The following is an 11,899-nucleotide window of genomic DNA, read 5'->3' as shown; positions in this document are numbered from 1 at the left end:
CAACGTGATGTTCAGAAGATATCCCCACCCCCTCTTACTCCCACTGGTTTATGGACAGCCCTGCAGGATTCATGGTGTCAATTATCTCCAGCACTACTTCACACATTGATCGAATCCATGCCACGTCGTGTTGCGGCACTTCTGTGTGCTCGCGGGTACCCTACACGATATTAGGCAGGTATACCAGTTTTTTTGGCTCTTCAGTGTATAATGCGCAAAAAATTAACGGACCACTCTTAATAACTTTTTATCTTATGATCGGGTCTTCACATTCTAGGACGCAGTTTCAATGATTCGAGAGGGTGACCTCAAATATGCCAAGCAATTAGTGCAGACGATATTTTAAATTACGAAACCAGACACCAAAGCGTACTTTCTCTGAGTAAACGTACGACGGATTCGGATTTCTGACCCCCAAAATATTAGTCGCAATTTGGGAAATATGGTCTTCGTAGTTTTGTCAGGAGAGCGATCCTAATTTAAACCGCTTAAAAAGGGCCCTCAAAAGTAAAAATTTTAATTTTACTTTTTGCGAGCCCTTTTTAAGCGAATAGAAAAAAAAATTGCACACAATTATAAAATTCGTTTATCCAAAGATAATTCTACGCAAAAGATAACTTTTAGTTAATATTTATCATTTTTTAATATTTTATTTAATAATAGTTTTAAGAAAATTTTGAATTGTAAGGTATACATTTTTTACGTCATTTTAAAGAATTTAATTCTATAATGGCAAAATGTGAACGGAACCGGTTGAATAATTCTGAGAAATCGAATTTTAAAATTTTAGTACTCAGGAACTATTTGATCGATTTCGCTCAAACTTTGGAAAAAAAACTTTCAATTCGCTTCAAAAGTTCTCGAGATTTGGCGACGTACACAAAAAGTAAAATTAACATTAAGGGAACCATTACGATCGAGTCCTAGAACGTGAAGATCCGATCATTTGATAAAAAAATTATTCCGGGTGGTCCGTTTATTATTTATTTATTTATTATTATTATTTTTTTTTTTTTGCGCACTGTACCTCTTATGGTATATTTAGCTGGCAGGATGCGTAGCGGTTTTAAAAAGTGCTTAAAGTTGCTTATTTTCGTTTTTTAATAGCTCTTATAGGTGCTTTTTTCATTGGGTGTTTTTTAAAAAGTGCTTTTTCCCTTTTTTCGAAATGAGATTTTTCCTTTACCATGTTGATTTTCGCTATGAATTATGCAAAAAGGAAGAAAAAAATCCACATTGTTCTACTCAACGTTTTCACAATTAATTCAACCCCTATCTATTTTGGCGTATTGTCAGTCCATAGTGCATGAAAACGCCATTCGCTTTACATTATTCAAAATTTCATGATTTTAGACAATTGTCAAAAACAATGCCAAAAGTTTTTTTTTTGACATGACGGTTAAAACAGGATGAAACCGTCAATCGTCAAAAACTTTCCTACCCTACCTAAATATAATATTTTTCTGAAGTGGTTAAAAATATTTTTTGAGTGCTTGAAAAGTGCTTATTTTTTGTTGAATAATTTGGGTACGCACGCTGGCTGGATATTAATAAAAAAATTAAATTAGTTACGAGTAAAGAAGTCTCTCTAGCCGTAAAATGTCATAGGCACGACTTAGAGGTACACAATAAGCTAATAAATTTCGATAGAATATCAAAAATGCGCAGAAACGACAATACTTTCCGGTTCTTCGAAATTTTCCTCATTCAACGCAGTCAGCTATTTTCAACATCTTTTTGAGTCACATCAAAAAAAGTAATTAAAAACATTTCTGCTGTTTCAAAAAAGGAAGATATAATGTAAATGATGTGTGTCTTCGCGTTTACAAGCTCCATCCCGCTGATGAGGGGTTCCTATATTCTTGAAGTGTAACGAGCCGTAACAAACGTCTCCCGCCGTGAACTCCACTCATATCATGTCTACCTCTTGAAAATTGCATCGACTATGTCTCGGCATTTTAAATTCTTTTGGCCTCCTGTTCGAAATCTAGGTCAAAACTACGCGTGAATATTTGCCGATACCGATTTTTCGTTTTCCCTTTTTTTTAAAAAAAAAAAAATATTTCTCTTTTTATTTCTGATAAATTCTGATGCAATGAAAAGTATCAGGGGTTTCCAACTTATATAAGGAAGTAGATTTTAAAAAATATTTAATTGCCTATTAATAAAGTCTGGCTGCAATGTGCACCTATGTATTAAACAATTGTGCAATTGATATCAAATTGTTCAGATGTAAAACTTAAAAGTATTTAAAACCCACATTGATTTTTTACTAAAATTGTCCGCAAAAAAAGGACAACTAATGTATTTTAGTTCACGGGCCACAGAAAAGGCTTCACGGGCCGGATGCTGCCCCCGCAACCACTGAAATAGATCACTTCATCTAATTTAAACACGCATACATGCTTTGTTTACTGTAATAAAATAATTAATGGTGTAACATTTATGCTTAATGTAAACATTCGAGTTTCCAAACTTAGATAAATATCCAATGTATCTTTTCTCAATATTGAGAAAAGATAAAACTGGAAAAAAAAGAGAAAAAAATCAGCTTTTTATGTGAAAAATTAACTGATTTTATAATCACTTAATAGAATAAATTATTGTTCCATAACCCTTTGACGCAGACTGGACACTGGAGTTAGATTTATATTTTCTCTTTCTGACGCTCTAGTTACAAGCAAAAATATCTTTTGGTATATTTTAATTATTAAAAACAACCCTGTTAGATATTTGTACCAAAATATAGCCCCCCCCCCCAAAAAAAAAGTAGTTTGAATTTTTTTTAATTCTCATTCAAAAATAATTAATTTTAAATTGTTTCCATTCATATTCAAACATTTACCAATAACTGATTTTGTAAATTAAAGAAATTTCAATGATGAATAACTGTTTCTCTAGATCCAAATAAATGCAAATTCGGAAAAAAATAAACAAATAAAAAATTTGGAAGCTAGCCGTGTTTGGAAGAGTTTACATTTAACGCAGAAAAAGACACCGGTGTTTCATGCAGTATTTCATAACCATAAATTAATAAAATGTTAAATATGATTTATTTTAATCAAAATTAATACAAAATAGTGAAAAAAACGCCTGAAAAATATGTTTAATAACGTCAAAGAGTTATTTATAAACCTCAGTCTGTTTTAACTAACTTTTACCAAATATCTTATAATTTTTGACACAGTGAATGAATAAGTGAATTAATGGAAAGATTAAAAAAAAAAAAAATCAGTTTGTAGATAAATTAAATAGTTTATGCAGTTATAATTGTGTAACTCTATCTGTTAACTCTAGTTTTGTTTTTTAAAAAAAATCAAGGAAAAATATTATTAATTTGCTTTTTTAAAAAACGCTTTAACCATTCTATGAACTAGCAACTGAGATTCGAATCGGGACACTTAATAAATTGTGAAATTTTAGATTACTGTTATGAATTCAGCGTCTTAACATTTGCCTTATTTGGTATGTCCTTGTTGTGGAAATTCACAAATGCAATGAGCAAACGCATTTGTGTTGTATTTTTGCATAATAGCCTTGAAATGTTACTGCACTCGTTCGAATTCCGAGCCGGCGAGTGCGTGAATGAATTTAAAATTAAATGTTCTTGCTCTCTCTGCTACAAGACATCATCCATCATCAAACAGCTGCTTCAAATCTTCCTACTATATGATATGGTTCGTGTCGCCATCTGTCAAACATATTCAAAACTAACATCAGCAAATAAAGGAAATTCGATTCTTTTATGTTTTCAAAAATTTACAACGTTGATTGAAAGTTATTTTAAACTTAAAAATTTTGTAAAAATATAGTTTTAATGAAGAAGAAATAGAACTAAAACTCTTTTTTAATAGGAAAGTATATATTTAATAGGAAATTAAAAAATGTGATTGCAATCTATTTTATTTTTCCATTTGAAATTTAATAAAATTTGTTTAAATGTAAATGTTTGTTTTAATCATGTAATGTTCTTTTTAAATTTGTTTTAATTTAAATGGTCCTTAAGGACCTCAATTTGCGTGTTCTTAATAATTTGCATGGTGTTCTTATTTTGCATGTTTTTAATAACTTAAATGATAATGTAATGAATCATAAAGTGTCGAACTTTAATTCTAAGTTTAAGCGTTTATTTTTATTTTGATCATTTAATAAAGATAAATAATTTTTTTTAAATTTGTATAATAGTTTGCTGAAAAATAAAAGACTGTTGAGAGCTTTTTTAAATTATTTAAAATATGCTTTTCTCCTTATTATTTAAAACATGCTTTTCTCCTTATTATTTAAAATATGCTTTTCTCCTTATCATTTAAAATATGCTTTTCTCCTTATTATTTAAAAATATGCTTTTCTCCTTATTATTTAAATTATTTAAAATATGCTTTTCTCCTTATTATTTAAATTATTTTAAATATGCTTTTCTCCTTATTATTTAAATTATTTAAAATATGCTTTTTTCCTTATTATTTTTTCATCAACAAAAATATAATTGTCGTAGTTGTGTATTGAATAATTCCATTTAAGTAATATTTGAACCTCAAGCAATAATTCAGTGAAAAAGACTCTGTCGTGATATTTATTATACTGTCGTGAACCTGCAGAAAAATTTCGTGAATCATTTTCATGAATATTGTATTGGTACATGCAGCAGTTAGAATGAAGTCTCTGCAATTTCGATGAATATATCCTAGAATCGTGATGTCGCTTAGTCAATTACCGTGATGTACACGCGATTGACAAATCATGCATTATTCTTTTCTATGTTCATATGGTTTTTATCGATCGGACAAATTTTCCTCTTATGTAGAATGTTTAGGGGTTGGCAGATAAAACTTTCGGGTGTGTTCCATACATGTATGTCACAGGTTTCGAATTTTTATCATGAGGGTGTGGAGGAAGCAAAATTAAAATACTAAATTATTATAGTTCTCTAAAGTTTACTCTTGGCGAAAAAAAAACTTTTTTTCTTCCATTTCTTCTCCCGTTAAGTTTTAAAAAATAGTGAGTAACAGTAGTCTGCACAGATCAGTGACGTCATTGATCAGTGTTTTGCATTTAGGCGAGCGAATGATTTATAAAATGTAAATTAATTTATTACTTGAGTAAATGAAAAAGATTTTTTCTATTTTTTTTTTACACTTATTTTAAACTCAAATTTTTATTTCTGTACTTTCGCATACATAAGGCAGCTGCGTTACAGGAAATATCATAAAATAAATTCATTTAAAATATTCAACGCATCCCCATCCGTATTACTTAGATTTTCAATGAACACAGTGGGGCTTATAATTAATACGATTTACAAATCAAAAACCGCAGTTTTTTTTCCTCTTTTCTTTCTTGTAATTGTATTTTTAGAATCATTGTGTGTTTATTTTTATAAATTTCGAAATATTATTTTAAGAAAAAATAACATGTTTGTGTTGCAGTTCATAATGTAATGTTTCTTTTTTTCTATTTTAGGTAAGTTCATTTTTTATATCATGTTAAATAATGTGAAGACTCAGGGAAATCTACCATATTGGTAAGAATGTATGAATCTCTTCATTTTTTGTACCTTAATAAAATGTGATTTTTAAAAAATTCGTTTTTAAAATATTATGTTTAGTTATTATAATTACCGCAATCTTTACTATGCGTTATTTATTTAATATTTTTGTTTTTATAAAGTTTTAAATATTATGCGAAATTTTTCAATGTTTTCACATCGTTTTTCTCGGTTCTTCGCACTGTTTTAATACAATTTACTATTCTATATCTCTTTGTCAGCATGCAGAAGATGCTTGCTGTTTGTTAGCATGCAAGCAAGGCGTAGACAACCAAAATGGTGCTTCAAGAACAAAAATATATTGAAAGACTAAACCGGAAAGTAATATTACGTCAAAAAAAAGGGTGCACAAAATACTTCTATGTCGCGTAGCATTACGTCAAAAACAGATAACCGGTTAAAGAAATAAAAATAGACTTTTCGCTTTTGCAATTATTTATGATAGGATTATTTAAATTATGCGTTAATGAAATCAAAGTGATGTAGCTTTATTCAATCTACACTTTTTTGCATTAACTGGAGTGCATTATCTAATAATTAAAACATCTTTTATTATTCATTGTTAGTAAATACAAAATAATTGTAACAACACAATTCTACCTATTGTTAAAATCGTTTGATCTTGAAAATGATTAACTTAAGTAAGGATAGATTACTATATCTTTCAATCTAGTTCCATCGAGATCTCAGAAAGCTTAATCCAAATTTTATTTTGTTTTAAGAGATACTAAGATAAGATTCATTCTCTAAAAGATTGGTTAAATACTTTATTTCTTTAATTGAATACTAATTTCAAAACAAAAAAAAAGTAAATATAAATAAATTCGTAAATTTTCGAACCCATTTTTTTTTCTTCACGAAATATCTCTAATAATATTTCTTTATACAATTTATGATCGTCTGCTCTCTAAATTTTATTGTGAAAAAAAAGTTTGAAAATATTTCCTGTTTTATCTATTTTAAATCTTTTGTACTGTAAATATTTAAACTTTATTTTCAAGAGTTGCGAATTTTACAACCGAAGTTCACGAAAGAAAAATAAATCTTAGTCGCAACATTTCACACTATAAGCTCAATATTCTTAAAATTTATGGGAAAATGTCTTCTCGGTAAACTTTAATATCGTTTGAACCAAAATAAAAATGCAGACGATCGCGACAAAGACTAGACAGCTGAAGTGGATGATTTTTTCTTCTTGTATCTTCAAAATGGTTAGGATTTGATGCCAGGCGGTGGTTTCCCATCACCAGTTAGTTGATAGAACAGCCATCTTTATGATGCGGGGCGTTGAGCAAAAAGTGCATAAGATATCCACACTCTTTCATCATAAGGGAGTTATCATATATCTTTGCCTTTGGGGATTTTCGTATCATGTTTGCTTTATTGATCCGGGTGAAAAGGGGAAATTCTTTCCCCCTTACATATGTGAAAAAAGACTGAAGGGAGAGTTTTAAAGAGATTAGTGGAATATGTGTATCATTTGTCATGAAAGTAGAACTATGTTGTCCATATTTTTTATGTTGGAATGGTACATGATACAGATCCTGAATCTGTCCGAATTAAGTTTATTTGTCGAGAAAGTTTTATTCGAAAATGTGCTTGTTGTTCGACTGAACATATTTTTGACTGAATTAAGGAAACTAAACTTCAACTTTTAGTTAATCTCCGTAATGGATCTTCTTTAACTAACGAGTCCCACGACCACAATGCACGTCATTGAAAAAAAAAATGTTTCAGATTCAGTTTGTGACAATCTTTCTGTTGCATTCTTTCAAGTAAAGCCATTTATGTTTAGCGCAGTATAGTTGCTTCCTGCATCTGCGACATTTAACTTAATTTTTTAAATTATCTGATTAGGATATAGCTTGCATTAATAAGACTTTTTTATCTTCTTCCTGAGAAGTTAAAGAAGAGGGAAACCAGTTGTCCCCTTTTCCCCGAGCAATTTTCATCTCATTTTCAGTCTCACTATAGTTTCATAAATATTATTTGAAAACACCAGATAAATAAGTCATTGCAAATGAAACTTAGTTGTGTTTTGTAATTTTTTCTTGATTTAAAATTATGTTTTTTGTTTCAAAGCGTTTAATATGAGTTCAATAAAAAAAATAAAAAAAATTACAATAAACAATAACGATTATATTAATTTAAATAGTCTCTATCTCATTGTATTCCCGCCTACTTTTATTTTGTTCGTTTTCTTCCTTTTTTGCGTCAGGCTTAGTTTATAACCTTTAGTATTTGGTTCGTTAACGTTAGCTTGTAGACCATTTCATAGCTTACATTAATTTTAACCCCAATATTTCTCTAAATGCAATACGTCAATATTAGATTTTAAATTTTGCGTAAATTAAAAATATCGTTGCAAAATATTTCATTACCATTAAAAAATTAAATAAGAATTTAAAATTAGAAAACGATTATTGTTATTCATGTGAAAGTATATATAGCTATAAATTTCCACGTAATCATGACATAATAAAAGTACTTTAAAGATTTTCAATTTAATCTACAGCAACAAACAGAAAATTTTTCAAGCTATGGAGGCTCATTTTATTTAAGAACATGGTATTTTTAGTTATAAAACTTTCGAATTTAGTTATAAAACGAAACGAATTCCCTGAACTAGACATAATTGATAGTTTATTAGACAAATGTTTAGTTATCTAGGATTAAACTTTCCCATCTTTCCGAAATCTTGTTAATTGATTTTATTTATTTTACTTTTTTCCATTGCTCCACATTAAATTGCAGTTTATTTTTGGAATATTTTCGTGTGGGAAAAGATAGCAGCAATAAAAAATATTACACATAAACCTTTCATTTCAGGCTGATTCAAATCATCTGCTGCCACTTACTTGTCTGGAACCGTAACCGTGTGAACTTTCGAAACGTTCCAACCACTGCTGAAATTGATTCTCGGCAACTCATTTTTCTCACTTTTTTTTTAATTTTCTTAAACTCTCTCTTTTTTTTTCATAACTCGCGAATATCTTCTTTCCCTGTACCTCGAAAAAGCGAGCTTTTCTTCATTATTTACTTAGAAATTTTTTGTGTTGAGGGATTTGAAAAGCGTTACTGTCTTGTTCGTAAAAAGGAAATGATTAATGATTTTTATTGCCAGTGTATAGAAATAAAATTGGTATGTAAGCTTAAATGTGTCGCTTTTTTGTGCCTTTCTTTATTTTCTTGTTTTTCGGTAAAATTTTTATTATTGCGGATTATTTTTTACGCTTGATTGAATTTATTTTGCGTTTACAAGACTAATAGTTATTTATTTTTACTTACTTTTTTTGATGCATGGAAATTGTAGTCATGCAAAAATTGTACACGATTTTCTTCAAAATATTGAGCTTATTTTCTTCTTAATTTTATCCTGAAAGTGCACTTTAAAAATATAAATAGAAATAAAAATATTGTGAAAATATGGAGACTCATTAAATTAAATGAATAAATTTATTTATTTATTATTTTTTTTTTAACTATGTTGTTGCTGTTTAACTCTTTAATGACTAGTGTCTTAGTTTTATAAACGGATCTATAAATGAATATTAAACTGGTAGGGTTTTTTTCTGGCATAAATCATTTTCAATTCCTTATTTCTTTTAAATTTTATTATTGGCAGCACATATCTAACGTTTAAATTATATTGTAGCCATTTTCTATCCCTGTAAGTTTCAAGTTCGATTGTGTAGTTGTATTTTGTTAAATCCAGAAAGAGGTTAGCAATATTATTTCTTGCGTTAAATAAACATTTTAGTCCATACAACTGTGTAATTATAAATATATGTATATTTTGGTATTTAATATAAGTTTTGTTTTTAATAGGTTATTTTTAACGTTTGGCCGACCGATCGGGGGGATCTTCCAGCATGGCAGTAGCTTGTACCTGTTAAAAAGCGTGCAGTAGCTAGCTTATTGTACTAGTCCTGCGCATCTAAGTTAATAATTAGCCGTAATACGTACGGTCAAAAGTGTTAACATATAGCATTATAACCCTGAATTTTATGGCCGGGAAAGCCTGGTCGGTAGGGCACTGGGCCCATGTCCGAGAGTTCGTGGGTTCGAACCCCGCCGGCCGAAGACTCCCCGTGTAGTAAAGTGACTGATGCACGTTAAATTTATCGAGTCGCAAAAGTCCTCCATGTCCCCATAACAAATCAATACCTCTGGGGGTACTGGATTGGAGATCGATCGTTCTCTGATTCAGGTCAAAATTACGATCTGTGGATGAATGAATGGATGTATGAATGGGTCTGCCCTTTAAACGGGTGCGACGTATGGTGTGGCAGAGGTCGAATTCTTCGCCATTGATTGGAAAACAACCACTGGAAAGCAAGAACAATCGCACCCCCTCTGCCTAAACAGGCATACGTCAACAACATCAACCCTGAATTTTAAGATTCTATCAACTTAATTAGTAATTAAGGATAAAATATACGATTAATATTTCATATAATAATTGGATTAATAACGTTAAATTTGAAGTTAGATTAGTAATTCTATTGATTTGAACTCCCAATATTTTCTTCTGCAAATGTGATTTTATAACTAATGTTTTGATTATAATTTTTAACCCGTTAGAGCAAATAAAAGTTATAAACAAAACATCCTTTTTTAAAAGAAATAAAGAAAAAATAGTGCGTGGAGTCCCTCCGAGCGGAAGAAGTTAAACTTCGCAACCTGCGACGTTAATTGTAGAAGAATCAGCAGTTGTAGAAGGATCACTAGTTCTATTCAACGACTCTTTTTCCTGCTCCGCTCTTTTCCGTGCTCTGTAATAACGGTAATATTGTGCATTTTCCCCTCGTGGACCTCTTGAACCAGTGGAAGTGCTTGTGGTTGCCTCATCGTCTCGCCCTGGAAAATGTATTTGTATTAATAATGTATGTGAATGCGTCATAATGTAATTTCAGAAGAGAAAACCTAACAATCAATTGATATTCACAAGAGACGTACCTTGACATAACCTTAAATCCGTCGCATTGTCCGTGGGATTGTTTTCACTCATTTTTTACAATTGTTATCCACTAAATTTGAAAATAAAAGATACTACCCTATTGAATTATATGTGTATCAAAACAAACTAAAAAAATATTTATAGAAAAACAATACTTTTATTATTTTTATGCTAGTGAGAACCAAATAATATGGAAATGAATGAGGGAAAACTGGATCCTACCTCGTGAATTCCCGGCCAATAAAAATGTAACGTTAAACGTTTAACGCAACTTTGTTGGAAGTCGCATAAGAAGTATAACTTCAAAAATATATATTATTTCTATGATTCGGGCACGTCGACACGAAACCGCCTCTAGCAGACAACTTGGTGCCGGTTTTTACTGAAACTTCCCCCCCCCCCTCTCGTCTGCAATGCTTTTAAAGCGGCTTCCGTTTGTGGTATAAGTTTGATATACATTTCACATACTTGCCTTTGCTTTCGATTAAGTTTTTTTCCATCTTTTTTTTCTTCCTACTTTCACTGTTTGTGCGGTTTGCCTTTGAATTTTCTTTTAACCTATACTGTTCCTCTTTCAACGTACACTACTTAACCAAAGATGCGTTCTAAGTTATTCAAAGGGGAAGAAAGAAAAAAAAACACTCAGATGTGATAGTTTTCAATTTAGGAGGTACTGTTTTCTCAAAAACGATTTATATGAAAGTATGATGAGTTGTTGATTACTTATCTGAATTTGACAGATATATTACCCAAACTGATTTTTTTTTGGAATGTAGTTAGATTACATCGTAGTGAAAATATGTCTTAAGAGATTTATCACAGGTATTCTTTTGTGAATCGCTGTATTCAAAATATTTCGCTATAAAAAAGTTCCTTTTTTTAATTTTTTTATTTCACTGTTCTGCTCCTATATGACGGAGCAACACGGCTGGGATAGCCTGGTTGGTAGGTTGTCGGGCCCATGTTCAAGAGGTCGTGAGTTAGATCTCCTCCGGCCGAAGACTCCATGCGTATTAAATGGTGACTGTGCACATTTAATCTGTCAGGTCACAAACTCCTCTATGTTCACATAACAAGTCATACCTCTGGAGGTACTGAATAGGAGATTGATCTTTCCATGGTTCAGGTCAAAATTACGATTTGTGGATGAATAAATTGGTCCACACCCTATAAACGGGCAGTGACGTGTATGTGGCTGAAGTCGTGTTCTTGGCCGTAGATGGCGCCACCGAAAAACAAGAAACGCACCCTCTGCCTTAAATTCGCTTGGGTTTACCAAGCAGGTTTGCTGGAAATGGCAAGTGGCATTAGAAACAACACAACAGGAGCAACACAATTGCCAATACCAAGGGATATGAATTATTTAAGGGTTTCTTCAGTTTCAAATTTATAAT

General features: G+C 30.8%; 1 protein-coding gene across 6 annotated transcripts in view; it reads left to right on the top strand.

Annotated features, from left to right (window-relative positions):
• Nucleotides 1–11,899, top strand: part of LOC107448763 (SLIT-ROBO Rho GTPase-activating protein 1) — a 217,266-nt gene that overhangs the window by 131,051 nt on the left and 74,316 nt on the right. The window contains exon 1 of one of the 6 annotated variants that reach the window (XM_043045565.2): nt 5,466–5,521. The exons of the other annotated variants lie outside the window; for them this stretch is intronic. The gene's annotated coding sequence lies outside the window, so the exon portion shown is untranslated. Of the gene's footprint in view, nt 1–5,465; nt 5,522–11,899 lie in introns of those variants that run through there. 6 annotated transcript variants of the gene reach the window in all.

Source organism: Parasteatoda tepidariorum, chromosome 10 (assembly GCF_043381705.1).
Source record: "Parasteatoda tepidariorum isolate YZ-2023 chromosome 10, CAS_Ptep_4.0, whole genome shotgun sequence".
Lineage (NCBI taxonomy): Eukaryota > Metazoa > Arthropoda > Arachnida > Araneae > Theridiidae > Parasteatoda > Parasteatoda tepidariorum.
Note: the sequence above shows the minus strand (reverse complement) of the source record. Positions and strands in the feature narration are given on the sequence as shown.